This window comes from Heterocephalus glaber, unplaced genomic scaffold (genome assembly GCF_053883595.1).
Source record: "Heterocephalus glaber isolate CG9 unplaced genomic scaffold, H.glaber_assembly_v1.0 deba00001457, whole genome shotgun sequence".
NCBI classification, from domain to species: domain Eukaryota; kingdom Metazoa; phylum Chordata; class Mammalia; order Rodentia; family Bathyergidae; genus Heterocephalus; species Heterocephalus glaber.
The window spans coordinates 39,691,309-39,704,973 of NW_028258305.1; the positions used below are offsets into that span (position 1 = coordinate 39,691,309).

Here is a 13,665-nt window from a genome sequence, read left to right on the forward strand (position 1 = left end):
TTCATTTACCAAATCATACTAGCATACCAACAGATATAAAAAAACTATCCGATAAAAATTCAAAAATCATTCATGATAAAAAAATTCCAGCAAACCAAGAATACAAGGGATACACCCTCAATACAAAGAATACACCCTCAACTTTATAGAACATTTACAAAAATCCTATTGCAAACATCATACCTAAAAGCAATAGACTGAATGTTTGTCTACCTAAAATCAGGACCAAGGCAAGAATGTCTTATTCAGCACAGATTGGGAAGATCTAGATCAAAAACGAAAACCGTCCAACTGGCCCTTATTTACATATAACATGTTTATCTACAAAAAAGTTCACAGAACTAAAACAGAAATTCAGCTAAGTTTGTAGGGTACAATATCAACATACAAAAAGTAATGGTATTAGTATACACTAGCAATGAACACATGGAAACCGAAAATTAAAAATACATACTGTTTTTAATTAAGAGAGACTGACAGAGAGACAGAGACAGAGAGATAGAGACAGACAGACAGACAGAGAGATGAGGAGGGGAGGAACCCAAACATAATGCAAATTCAAAAAGATATCACAAAGGAATTAATTCTGTTATGAGTGGTGTGTTACATAAATCTATACATCGATAAAACTGCATAGAATTGCACACAAACACACACACATAAAAGATGGCTGACACTGAGTAAAATCTGTATTTTTGCTAGCAATAATGTAGCAATGCTAAATCTTGATTTTTGATATTGAACCATGCCATTGATGGAAGTTTGGGGAAGGATGCACAAGATTCTATGCACTACTTTTGCTAACCTCTGATGAGTCTTCATTTCAAAACATACTGGTTCTTTTTAGAGCAAGTTAAAGTTCTAGTAATGGATAGTCACCATTTCTAGAATAAAATACAGTAAACTAAGTAAATTTCTCCCTGCTTCCCTTTACAAATAAGAGAAATCAGTGGTAGAGCAAAGCCTGGGTTCTGATAAAGGAAGAAGGAAACAATAACAACAAAAGCTTTATAAAGGTGCTTACATGAGAAATACAAAAACAAAACTAGACAAACAAAACCCCCAAAGTGTGTTTTAATTCTGATATCATTTGTCTATTCTTAATTTTACAAGTCCTCTTTTTACAAGTCTTTACTTTTACAAGTCCTCTGGCATCACATTTAAATCACTTCAGATATTTTTCAAGGAAAAGATAGGATATAAACACCTTTCAATAAAGTAAATTTTTAGCTCAGTGGTACTGTGCCTGCCTCACAAGCGCAAGGTCCTGAGTTTGATCTCTGGTACCGAAAAAGATCCTTGGTTTCATTGAGTACTCTATGCTGCTAATATATCAAGTTAGTAGAATTTCACTTTTCTAACCATTTGCATGTACATTTCAAAAACAGGAGGCAAACAGATTTATTTTGTTTTTTTTTTTAATTGGTAATAGACTTATTTAATATTCACTTGTCAAATACACAGTTGAAAATCTTGAGGGGGAAATATATTAAAGGCATACATACAATTATAAAAATTCTTATATATTTAGCATGGAAGATATAGTTTATTCTTTTTGACATATTCTAGGAGACATTCAAATAAAGATAAGTAGATTCTAGGCTGGGGATTTAGCTCAGTGGTTTCGCCGCCTGCTGCTCAAGCGCAAGGACCCGAGTTCGATCCCAGGTACCAAAAAAAAAAAAAAAAAATAGATTCTGACTGTTGATAAAACTGTTCTGGGGCTGGGGATTTAGCTCAGTGGTACTGCCTCCTGCCTTGCAAGAGCAAGGTTCTCAGTTCGATCCCTGGTACCAAAAAAAGAAAAGAAAAGAAAAAAACCAAAAAAACTGTTCTGGTGGTTGAGGTCCTTTATTTTATTTTTTGTGATTAAAAAAATCCAAAATTATTAATATTAACTTACTCATCATATATTCATCTAAAAATAGTAAAAAAAAATGTAAAGAAGATTATAGATTGGTTAACTATAGCTGCAGATCTAGTAAAACTCCTACACAATATCCACTGAGTTCTTAGTAGTCTCCTTACATAATGAATTTCTTCCTATGTTTCCTATGTTTCCATATTGAATTTCTTCCTATGTTCCCAAATGGACATGTCCATGTAATAGCTTAATAATTGCCTTGTACCTTTTGGTAGACCTCTTGGGCTGTCACAAGTTAAAAGTGATAAGAAATGACCATTTTCAGTAAGGTTTTACGTTTTCAGGACCACTGTTCTACTAATACTAATTTTGTTTTTGTATTAAATTCTTTTATTGGTACATTGTAGGTATACAACACAATTACATTTCTCATTGGGAATTGTACCTTTACATAAGGCATCTTGGTTCTTATTTTCTCCCCATTCCTAGCCCTCCCTTCACGCCCTCCACCCTTCCCTATTTACAAAGACTTTATTTTCATTTTTTCCATTTCTCATCATTTTTCCTTTCCCTTCTTTCCTTTCCCCTGCCCCTCCCACTACCCCTACCCCTTTGGACCTTTTCTTCCTATTTTACATTATCGATTATTCATTCTAATCATTGGTACATTTTAGGTATACAATATAATGACATTCATCATTGCAAATTTGCACCTTTACATAGTCTCTCTTGGTTCTTATTTTTCACCCTTGCCCAGCCCTCCCTTCAACCCCTCCAGTCCTCCCTATTTACAAAGATTTTCTTTCTATTTTTCCATTTTCTCATATTAATCCCATTCCCTTCTATCCTTTCCCCTACCCCTCCCACTTCCTTCCCCTTTGCCCCTTTTCTTCCTATTTCACATTACCTATTATATATTTAGTCCTTATTTACACTTTCAGTTTCTCACACCAAAGAAACTATTCGGTATTTACACATGTGTGTCCTATTCATTTCACTTAAGAGTATTGCCTCAATGTGCATCCACTTAGCTATTAATGTCTCTAATTTCTCATTCTTTATGGCTGAGTAGTACTCCATTTTATTTAAAAAAACACATTTTCTTTATCCAATCTCCAGTTGATGGGCATTTGGGCTGTTTCCAAGATTTAGCTATTACAAACTGCACTGCTATGAACATGGGCATACATATATCACTGTGGTATGATTCTTTTAATTCTTTGGGGAAGATCCCCAGCAGTGGAATAGCGGGGTCAAATGGGACTTCCAGTCCTAGTTCTTTGAGGTATCTCCATACTGATTTCCACAGTGCTTGAACCAGTCTACACTCCCACCAGCACTGAGTGGAGCAGGGTTCCTCTTTCCCCACAGCCCTGCCAGCATTTCTTATTGGTTGATTTCATGATAGCAGCCATTCTTTCTGGAGTGAAGTGGAATCTCAGGGTTGTTTTCCTTTGCATCTCTCGAATGACCAGTGATGTTGAACATTTTTTCATGTATTTATTTACTATTTCTACTTCTTGGTCTGAGAAATGTCTGTTCATTTCAGAGGCCCATTTTTGGATTGGGTCTTTAAATTTGGGAGGTCTGATCTTTTTAAGTTCTTTATAGATTTGAGATAGTAGACCTTTGTCTGAGGAAGAGCAGGTGAAGATTTCTTCCCACATTGTGGGTTGTCTCTTCACACTGCTGGTGGTTTCTCTTGCTGTGCAGAAGCCTTTTAATAAGAAGAGATCCCATTTGTTGATTGTTTGTGCTAGTTCACGGGCAACTGAGGTTTTGTTCATAAAATCTTTTCCTACACCGATGTCTTCAAGGGTTCTACCTAACCTCTGTTCCAACTGGTTCAGAGTTTCTATTTTAATATTTAGATCTTTAATCCATTTAGATTTTAGTTTAGTGCATGGTGAGAGATACAGGTCTAGTTTTAATCTCTGGCAAGTTGAAACCCAATTTTTCCAGCACCATTTATTAAAGAAGCTATCTTTCCTCCAGTGAGGGTGTTTGGCTCCTTTATCGAAGATGAGATGGCTGAGTGTGTCCGGCGTTGTTTCTGCATCTTCTAATCTGTTCCACTGGTCCTCAAGTCTGTTTCTTTGCCAGTACCATGCTGTTTTTATCACAGGAGCTTTGTAGTAGAGTTGCAGGTTGGGGATTGTGATACCCCCTGCCATGTCTCTGTTATCTAGAATTGCTTTTGCTATTCTGGGTCTCTTCTTGCTCCAAATGAATTTTTGGATTGTTTTCTCGAGGTCCATGAAGTATGCTGCTGGGATCTTAATTGGAATTGCATTAAATCTATATAGCAGTTTTGGGAGTATGGCCATTTTCACTATATTAATCCTTCCTACCCAGGAGCAGGGGATGTCTGTCCATTTTCTGATATCATCTTCACTCTGTCTTTTCAGAGTGCCATAAGTTTCAGAGAAGAGGTCTTTGATTTCTTTCGTTAGGGTGATTCCTAGGTATTTCAGTTTTTTGGATGCTATTGTGGAAGGAATTATTTGCCCTATTTCTCTCTCAGTGAGTCTGTCATTAGTGTAGAGGAAAACTATTGATTTTTGTATGTTGACCTTGTCACCAGCTACTTGACTGAATTTGGTTAGTAAGTCTAAAAGACTTTTGGTGCAGTTCTTGGGGTCTTCTATATAGAGTATCATGTCATCTGCAAATAATGACAATTTGACTTCTTCATTTCCTGTCTTTATTCCTTTTATTTCTTTCTCTTGTCTAATTGCCGTGGCTAATGTTTCCAGAACTATATTGAACAAGAGTGGTGATAGTGGACATCCTTGTCTTGTTCCTGATTTGAGTGTGAAGGATTTCAGTTTTTGACCATTTAGTATGATATTGGCTGTTGGTTTTTCATTGATGGCTTCTATCAGTTTGAGGTAGAGACCATCTATTCCAATTTTTTGTAGGTTTTTTAAAATCATAAATGCATGTTGGATTTTGTCAAATGCTTTTTCTGCGTCTATGGAAAATATCATATGGCTTTTGTCCTTGGCTCTATTGATATAGTGTATTACATTGATTGATTTTCATATATTGAACCATCCCTGCATCCCTGGGATGAATCCCACTTGATCAGGGTGTATGATCTTCTTGATGATCTTCTGCATTCTGTTTGCCATTATCTTATTAAGGATTTTTGCATCTATGTTCATTAGTGAGATTGGCCTATAGTTCTCTTTTTCAGTTGGGTCTTTCTCTGCTTTGGGGATCAAGGTGATGCTTGCTTCCAGGAATGAATTTGGGAGTATTACTTCCCTTTCAATTTCATTGAAGAGTTTAAACAGTAGTGGCAGCAGTTCCTCTCTAAATGTCTTGTAGAATTCAGCAGTGAAGCCATCAGGGCCCGGACTTTTCTTAGTTGATAAGTTTTTCATTACATTTTCAATTTCATTGGTTGATATTGGGTTGTTCAGAATTTTTAAGTCTTCTTTGTTCAACTTTGGTAATTCATATGTATCTAGAAATCTGTCCATTTCTTCTGTGTTGTCCATCTTATTGGCGTATAGGTTCTGGAAGTAGGTATTGATGATCCTCTGGATTTCTGCTTGGTCTGTTGTCATTTCACCCTTTTCATTCCTAATTGCATGGATTTGGGCCTTTTCTTTCCTTTTTCTGACAAGGTTGGCTAAAGGTTTGTCAATTTTGTTGATTCTTTTGAAGAACCAACTCTTGGCTTCATTGATTTTTTGTATCATTCTCTTAAGTCTCCATTGCATTGATTTCTCCTCTGATCTTTATAATTTCCTCCCTTGTATGAGCTCTGGGGTTGTCCTGCTCTTCTTTTTCTAGAAGCTTGAGGTTCAGCATCAGGTTGTTTAATTGGGGTCGTTCTGTTTTCCTAATATGCGTATTCACTGCTATGAATTTCCCTCACAAGACTGCTTTCATTGTGTCCCATGGATTCCCATATGTTGTATTGTCATTGTCATTTAATTGAAGGAACTGTCTGATTTCTTCTTTAATTTCCTCTGTGACCCATTGGTTATTCAGAAGTGTGTTGTTCAATTTCCACGTGTTTATGAAATTTTTCCAGTTTCTTTTGCTATGGATCTCCAAGTTCATTGCACTATGGTCTGATAATATACAGGGGATAACTTCAATTCCTTTGCACTTACTTAAACATGTTCTATCTGTGAGTATGTGGTCTATTTTTGAGAATGACCCATGTGCAGCTGAGAAGAATGTGTATTCTGATTTTGTGGGGTGGAAGACTCTGTAAACATCTGTTAAGTTCATTTGTTCAAGAGTTCGATTGAGTTCTAGTATTTCATTACTTATTTTTAGTCTAGTTAATCTATCTATTTGTGACAGTGGGGTGTTGAGGTCCCCCACTACAATTGTATTAGTGCATATATGACTTTTCATGTCTGTTAGTTTTTGTCTTATATAGTTGGGTGCACTAGTGTTTGGTGCATAGATATTTATGATTGTTATCTCTTCCTCTTGGATTCTTCCCTTTACAAGGATGTAGTGTCCTTCTTCATCTCTCTTAATCAGTGTTGGTTTGAAATCTACTTGATCTGCAAAGAGGATAGCTACTCCTGCTTTTTTTCAGGTTCCTGTCACATGGAGTATTGTTTTCCACCCTTTAACTTTCAGTCTATGAGTTTCCTTTTGAATGAAGTGTGTTTCTTGTATGCAGCATATTGTTGGATTTTGCTTCTTGACCCATTCTGCCAGTCTATTTCTTTTGATTGGTGAATTGAGACCATTAACGTTGATGGTTATAACTGAAACGTATTGACTTGTCATTGCCATGACTTTTTCTTTTTGCTGGGTTCTCCCCCTTTAAATTTAATTTCTTGTCATGCCAGATGGGTTCATTCTGCTTTGCTTACTGGGGTTGTGATCCTCAATGCCTGTTTCTAGGATATTGTGTAAAATTCTTTGGAGTGCTGGTTTGGTATTCACGAAGTTCCTAAGGTGCTCTTTGTCATGAAAGTATCTTATTTCTCCATCAATTTTGAAAGCTAGTTTTTCAGGGTCCATCAATCTGGGTTGGAGGCTGTTTTCCTTTAGGGCTTGGAATATGTCACTCCAAGCTCTTCTTGCCTTGATGGTTTTTGTTGAGAAGTCTGCTGTGATTCTGATGGGCTTTCCTTTGTAGGTGATTTCTTTCTTTTCTCTGACTGCTTGGAGAACTTTGTTCTTCTGTTGTGTTTCTGGAATCTTAACAATTATATGCCTATGTGTAGATTTTTTTGATCAAGGCTATTTGGAGTCCTATATGTCTCACATATCTGTATGTCAAGCTCTTTTCCCCTGCTTGGGAAGTTTTCTGCCATTATTTCTGTGAAGGCATTTTTTATGTCATCTCCACTCTCTCCTGTTTCTTCATTGAGCCCAATCAGTCTTATGTTATTCTTCTTTGCATCATCTAGCAGCTGCTGGATTGATTTCTCATGTTCCCTTATAATTTTGAAGCAATTTTTCTTTTCCTGGTCACTAATTGCAATCTTATCTTCTATATCTGAAATTCTGTCCTCACACTGGCTCATTCTGCTGTGTAGACTTTCAATGGAGTTTTTCATGTCCTGGAAATCTATTTGCATCTGTTTTATGGATTCCATTTGTTTCTTATGTTGGGATTCCATCATGTTCCTCAGCTCCTCTCTAGATTTATTAATCATGTCTTGCACTAGGGGCACAATTTCTCCTGTTATCTGAGAAATTATTTCTGATTTCATTTTTTTCCAGATCCCCTTTTGTTGCCAGTTCAGTGGGTCCAGGTGGTTGAGTATCAGAGTGTTCCATCTCATTTTTCTTTGGGGTTGCTGTAGGTGATCTGGAAGTCTGGCTTTGAGACTTATTTATGTGTTTTCTCATTTCGACTGGGGGCGGGGGCGCTGCTGGCGCCTGCACGGATTACCTCCTCTGAGCTGGGAGAGGTGGGACAGGGGCTGGGAGCAGCGGTAGGGATGGTGACCCAAAAGCCCTTTCCTGTGGGCTGGGAGCAGCAGGAGGGATGGTGGCTGGGAAGCCCCTTCCTCTGGACCAGAAGCAGTGGGATGGTGGCTCAGAAGCCCCTCCCTCTGGGCCGGGAGCAGTGGGTGGGATGGTGGCCCGGAAGGCCCTTCCTCTGGGCCAGGAGCAGCGTAACAGAAGGTGGCCCAAAAGCCCTTTCCTCTGGGCTAGGAGCAGGGGGAGGGATGGTGATCGGGAAGCCCCTTCCTCTGGACCAGGAGCAGTGGGACGACGGCTCAGAAGCCCCTACCTCTGGGCCGGAAACAGCGGGACTCAGTACCTTGGTCTGGTGGTCTGGTGTCCTCTGCGTCTTTGTAGTGTGGAACCAGGTGGCTGCCTGTCTGCAGTGGCTGCCTGTCTGCAGCGGGGTGATTCGGTGTCTTCCACGTGACTCAGGACCTCGGTAGGGCGTGCACAGACCTTCCTGTGTGCAGGGGACTGATTTGGCGTATCCCGGGCGACTGGGGACCTCGGTAGGGCATGGGCAGATTTGCCTGTCTGCAGCGGGCTGATTCGGCCTAATACTACTAATTTTAATAGTATCACCAACAACGTTGCTTCTGACATTGGAATGTGTTCTATGATTATAAAAATATCTATTTGCCCCAAAAAGGTGGATAAAGAAGCTTAATCAGTTTCAATGATAAAAAGAATATGTAAATATCAAATAACAAGCCTTAAAAATTACTTTTAATGTTGATGCTAAAGATCAAGTAGAAATAATTATAATTTTAAAACTCATACTCATCTTGTAAATGTAGAAAAAAATTTCTAAAAGATATACAAAATTAAAAATACAATTATTTGGGATTTGGCCTGATGGGGAACTAAGGGGAAAGACTTCACTGCACTTGTTTTATAATTTTTAAATTTCAAACCATGAGTCATATTATGTACTACAAATTTTAAATTAAAAAATAAACCTTCAAGTTTATCAGAACAAAAGAAAAATGGTATAACCCAGTACATCCAGCACCTAGAACAGTGCCTGCTACAGAGAAGGCACTCACAAAAATCTATGCTTTTTGAATAGATGGATACAAAAGAAATCATGTGACTAAAATTAAAATTTGTGGCCTTTTTGCATTTTCTAAAACCATAGGTAAAATGATTTTCAAAAATCTTGAGATATTCCAATATACAGAATATACAGGAGGATAGAGGAATAAGAAGTAAGCGGATACCTCCAGCATATGGGACATTCTATAAGGAAACTGACCTGTTTCTTCAGAAGTCAATTTTATGGAGAAAAAACAAGAGACTTAGCAGAAAAAAAGTCAAACACTATAGACTGGTTGAATGATGATCTGAACAATTCATCTATAAAAAGACATGGAGGAAAAATGAGGAGATCTAAATCTTTAAATAAAAAATTATTTGTTATAGAAAGATTTTCTTTACTTTTAAAGAATATATATGGAAATATTTAAAGTGAAATAAGTGTCTGTGATTGGTTTTAATATACATAAAGCTCTCCTCCAAAGAAAAGGAAAAGAACAAGAAAGAGAACAAGAAAGAAAGGATAAATGGATAAGTATGACCAAATGTGGTTAAATATAAAGAATGACTTTTTGGGATCAATTATAATATGTTTTCTGGTTTTGTGCATACTTGAAAGTTTAATCAGAACACTGTTTTCAAGTTCCAACTTAACTCAACATTAGGAGAGCAGTCCATCTCTTGGAGTTTCCAGAAGCTACCTGACTGACTACTACTACTCCTCTCTTTTTTGAGTACCAACAGGAAATCAAAATGAAATTCTATGGGTCTTTAAAGATTTTGGCTCCATTTACTCAGGGAACACAAAACTTTTTAATATTAATTCAAGAACAGTACCTGATAAAGTTGGGGAACTTTATCATATAGATGCAATCACATAGATTGCATTCTGGAATCAGATTTAAAATTGTGAATTTGTCTTTACCACTGTCCTTCAATTTGCCTAAGAAATTGAGAGTTAATACTTGGATGAAATCACTTTATCAAAGTTTCTGTTAAGTATTCTTCTGAAATGTTTAAAATGTCTTGTTTAGAAGAAATATAATTATTTCAATGAATGGGCTCTGAGGAAGCACCCTTCCCCCTATACTTTTAGAGATTCACTGCTAAGGAAGTGCCCTTAGTATTTAATGACTAAGTGTTGTCACTGTACTTCTGCCTCAATGAACACCTAACCCGCAGCTTCTACTGGCTCTACTTGTGAGAAGGAGGGAGCTTGCTTGCCCTTGCATTTCCTTTCTCTTGCATTTTATAACTTTTTTTTGGGGGGGGTACCAGGGATTGAACTCAGGACCCTGCGCTTGCGAGACAAGCAGCGGAACCACTGAGCTAAATCCCCAGCTCATAATTCTCTTTTAAGAGAAAGACAGAAAATGATTTCTTCTTCATAAAAACATATCGCTGAAACATATGCTTTTGGTATCTTGCCCTTTTACTGATTTGTGAAGATGAAACCTTATCTCCTTGCCCTCGAGTCTGCCCCTTGTTAGGCTCTAAGGTCTTCTTTGTTTTGTTTTTTTTTTCTTGGTACCAAGGATCGAACTTGGGTCCTTAGGCTTGCGCAGCAGGCAGTGAAACCACTGAGCTAAATCCCCGGCCCTGTCTAAGGTCTTCTTTAATACCCAGCTCAACCATTATCACACCTCAACCATCATCACACCTCAGTGAGAATCCCCTTCCCTAGCCTTCTGGGAACTTAGCACTCTCTCCAACTCTTCTAGTGCTCTGTACAGCCTTTAATTCAACTGTGCTAAAAGTTCCTATTTCACACGTTGTCCTCCCTCCTTAGACTGAAAGCAGTTCAAGGGCCGAAGCATGTCTTTATAATTTATTTAATTTCTAGCTACAGGACCAGGTTCCATCTTGGCACATAAATTAATAAAAGGCAGGAAAGCAGGGAGGAGGACCAGGGAGGAAGGTTCTCCCAGGCCCCAGCAACCCTTGCAAGCCATTCTTGGTTCAAGAGACTTAAGTACTGAAGAAGTGGAATGCCACAGTGCCTGTGAGCTACATATAAGATCAGGGAGTCCTACATTTCCAGAAGGAAGAGTGAGACAAGAACAAAGAGTTTCTCTTTTAGATACTGTAGAAATAAAACTACAGGTTCACAACTAGAAGAGTAAAGGTCTCATTATACCTAAACCTTTGCTTTCCTTTAGATCTCTCTTTCTCTCTCTCACTCTCTCTCTTTAACATATACTGTCTTGCCTTAAAGTTTGAGATATTTTACTAAAAAGGAAAGGCATACCAGAATCTCTGTATCATGTAAAATATTTCAACCCCCAGGGTTGGATCACACAGCCTGATCAATAAAATCACTGCCTTGGTTGACAGGAAACCCTAACTGCAGGTCAAATGTCTAAGAAAAGAACAAACAGTCCCAGGAGGGCTTCAGGGATAAAGAGCCTAGATAAGTGCCTGACACATGGGTGTTATGTGTCAGTGAATATATGTGGAATGAATGAATGAATCATGTGACAACAACAACAGTGAAATTGCAGTATATACATCATGCTACTAATCTGGCAGGCCTTCCCTCTTTTTCAGTTGGCAATACTTCTAATCCAGTGTCTAGAAACTTAAAAATGATTTACTGTTCCTTATCAAGGTAACCCTTTCTCCCCGGGCCACACCTTCCAGCAGGAATCTGAAGATCAGGCTAAAGTCCAAAGTCTCTATTACTGGCAAAGTTCCCACCTCTAATTTGTGGGACGCCAATCCTTGCAGATTGCTAATAGGTAATCCTAACCTGTTCCACCCAATAGAGCTGCTATAGAAAACAACATTACCTCAGAAGTAAACAATGTAATCAGCACCCCAACTCCACCCCCGGCTGAAGGCAGAATCAGGAGACTGAAAGAGATGTTGGCTTCTGGCTACTGACACACACACCCCGCTTGCCCACATTTCGCCAGTAAGGGATCTAAGGGAATGGAGAGTGAGCCAACTGTGCACAACTGAGCTGGCTGAGAAAATTAAATTTACTACGGCAAGTAAGTAGTTAGGGACCCTCAGACCGAATTTAGGTACATTTTAGGTAATTTAAGCAAAGGCACCTTAAAAGCCTGGCTTGAGGACAAGAGGCTGGAAAGGCAGAGTTCTGAATACAAACTCCTTTTTACTTTTTTTTTTTTTTAGGTACCGGGGATTGAACTCAGGTCCTTGCGTTTGCAAGGCAGGCGGCAGAACCACTGAGCTAAATCCCCAGCCTGGCCCTTGAACACAAATGCCTGCCCATGCTTCTGGAGCCTGCCTCAGTTCACCAGGAGCTGCTGCAGCCAGGTACACTAGAAGTGGCTAATCCATTCCCTCACTTCTCAACCCAGGAGCCCTGCCCACCCATAGGCTGCCAAATCCTATGCAAATACTTACAAGTTAAAACTGTTTGTGGGAAGCAACTGGTTAGGAATTTACATAGTAACATATGGACAAGCTGGGAGAAACAATGGGGACTCAAGCAGGGATGCGAGAGAATAAAAGAAAGAAAAAGAAACAGAAACTGCAGAAGTTGTGTAGTAAAGAAAGAACCTTCCAGACCTGACAATGACTGGCCAAGCAGGCAGTGTCACCAGGCTGGGTTCAAAATTGTGTAAAGTGAGATTAGAAACTTCCTATTAATGGTTAAAAGTCTCACAACTCCTGTTCTAGTGTAATCATAAATTAAACTCAATAATCTAGCTGCTTTCTTCCTTTTATAGCACCATCCAGTAAGAGAATGTTTCATTAATGGCCTGGTATAGACACATCTTAAGCTGGGGTCCCTTTGTTCCACCCGGGGTCTCTTCTGACTGCGTTAACTCTGCCAGAGCAGTGATAAGAGCTAACCACGTGCCGATGAGCATCCCCCATCACACTCAGCGAGCCTGCTGCAGGTGACCAACCCCTTTCTTACAAATGGCACGTGCACACACACACACACACACCCTTCAGCACTTTCCCCCCTCACAATTCTTGACGAAATGATGTTTGCTCCATTTGTGGAACAAATGAACAAAACAAAAATAAAAACCAAGGAAACCAGGGTCTTAAATCCCAGAGAAACATAAAAGTAATTAGCAGTGAACTAGACATACTTGTCCTAAGGAAAAAGACATGAAATTAGACTGGTTAACACCCTTTCCCATGCAGGATGAAATTCCTTGGAAGTGTACAGAAATAACCACCAGAAATTTCACAAAAATTTTCAGCTCTTCTAATGATGTCTCTGGTTTAACCTTATTTTTCTTTCCCTCAAGGATTCAAAGTGCTTACTTGTACAAATCAAGTTAAACACTCAGGAATACTTATCAGGACAAGGTGCCAGGATAATGGTATCTCTTGCTTAGGTTGGTGCTTTAAATATTTTTTGTTGTTTTATTTGATTTTTAATAGTGCAATAGTTTTGTTTTCTTAACTATTTCACCATTCGAGTGAGATATACTACTGTAGTGGTTAAATCCTCACATGTGGGGTCTGAAAGATGCATCAATCCTTATTTTGCCACTTAATGAGAAGTCACAGTGCCAAGCTCCCTGGGAGATTGTGAAGATTAAATGAAATCATGCATGTGCATCACTGAATACCTGGAGCACTTGCAGAGTGTCAGATGCCACTCTTTCTCCTCCTGCTCCCTAATAGTAGCGCTAATGGAAATAGCTGTAACAGCATTGTAAGAGTCATGAACAGTGGCCAAGTTACACAGGGTTCGCAGCTAGGTAAGGCTGGAGTCAAAGCCAAGCACTGCACTCAGAGAGGGCTGCAAGCATGGGAGACATGTTTATGCAAATGATAAAAGGATGCCACCTAATGACAAAACATGCCCTTCCCGTAGACTGTACCAAAGG

General features: G+C 38.8%; 1 protein-coding gene and 1 long non-coding RNA gene across 6 annotated transcripts in view; one reads left to right on the forward strand and one right to left on the reverse strand.

The window, feature by feature from the left end:
* Positions 1-13,665, reverse strand: part of Babam2 (BRISC and BRCA1 A complex member 2) — a 413,096-nt gene that overhangs the window by 100,901 nt on the left and 298,530 nt on the right. The window lies entirely within an intron of this gene.
* On the forward strand, positions 11,562-13,317 carry LOC147827048 (uncharacterized). Its single transcript, XR_015453029.1, has 3 exons — positions 11,562-11,835; positions 11,981-12,124; positions 13,078-13,317. It is a non-coding gene; the product is annotated as an uncharacterized LOC147827048 (long non-coding RNA).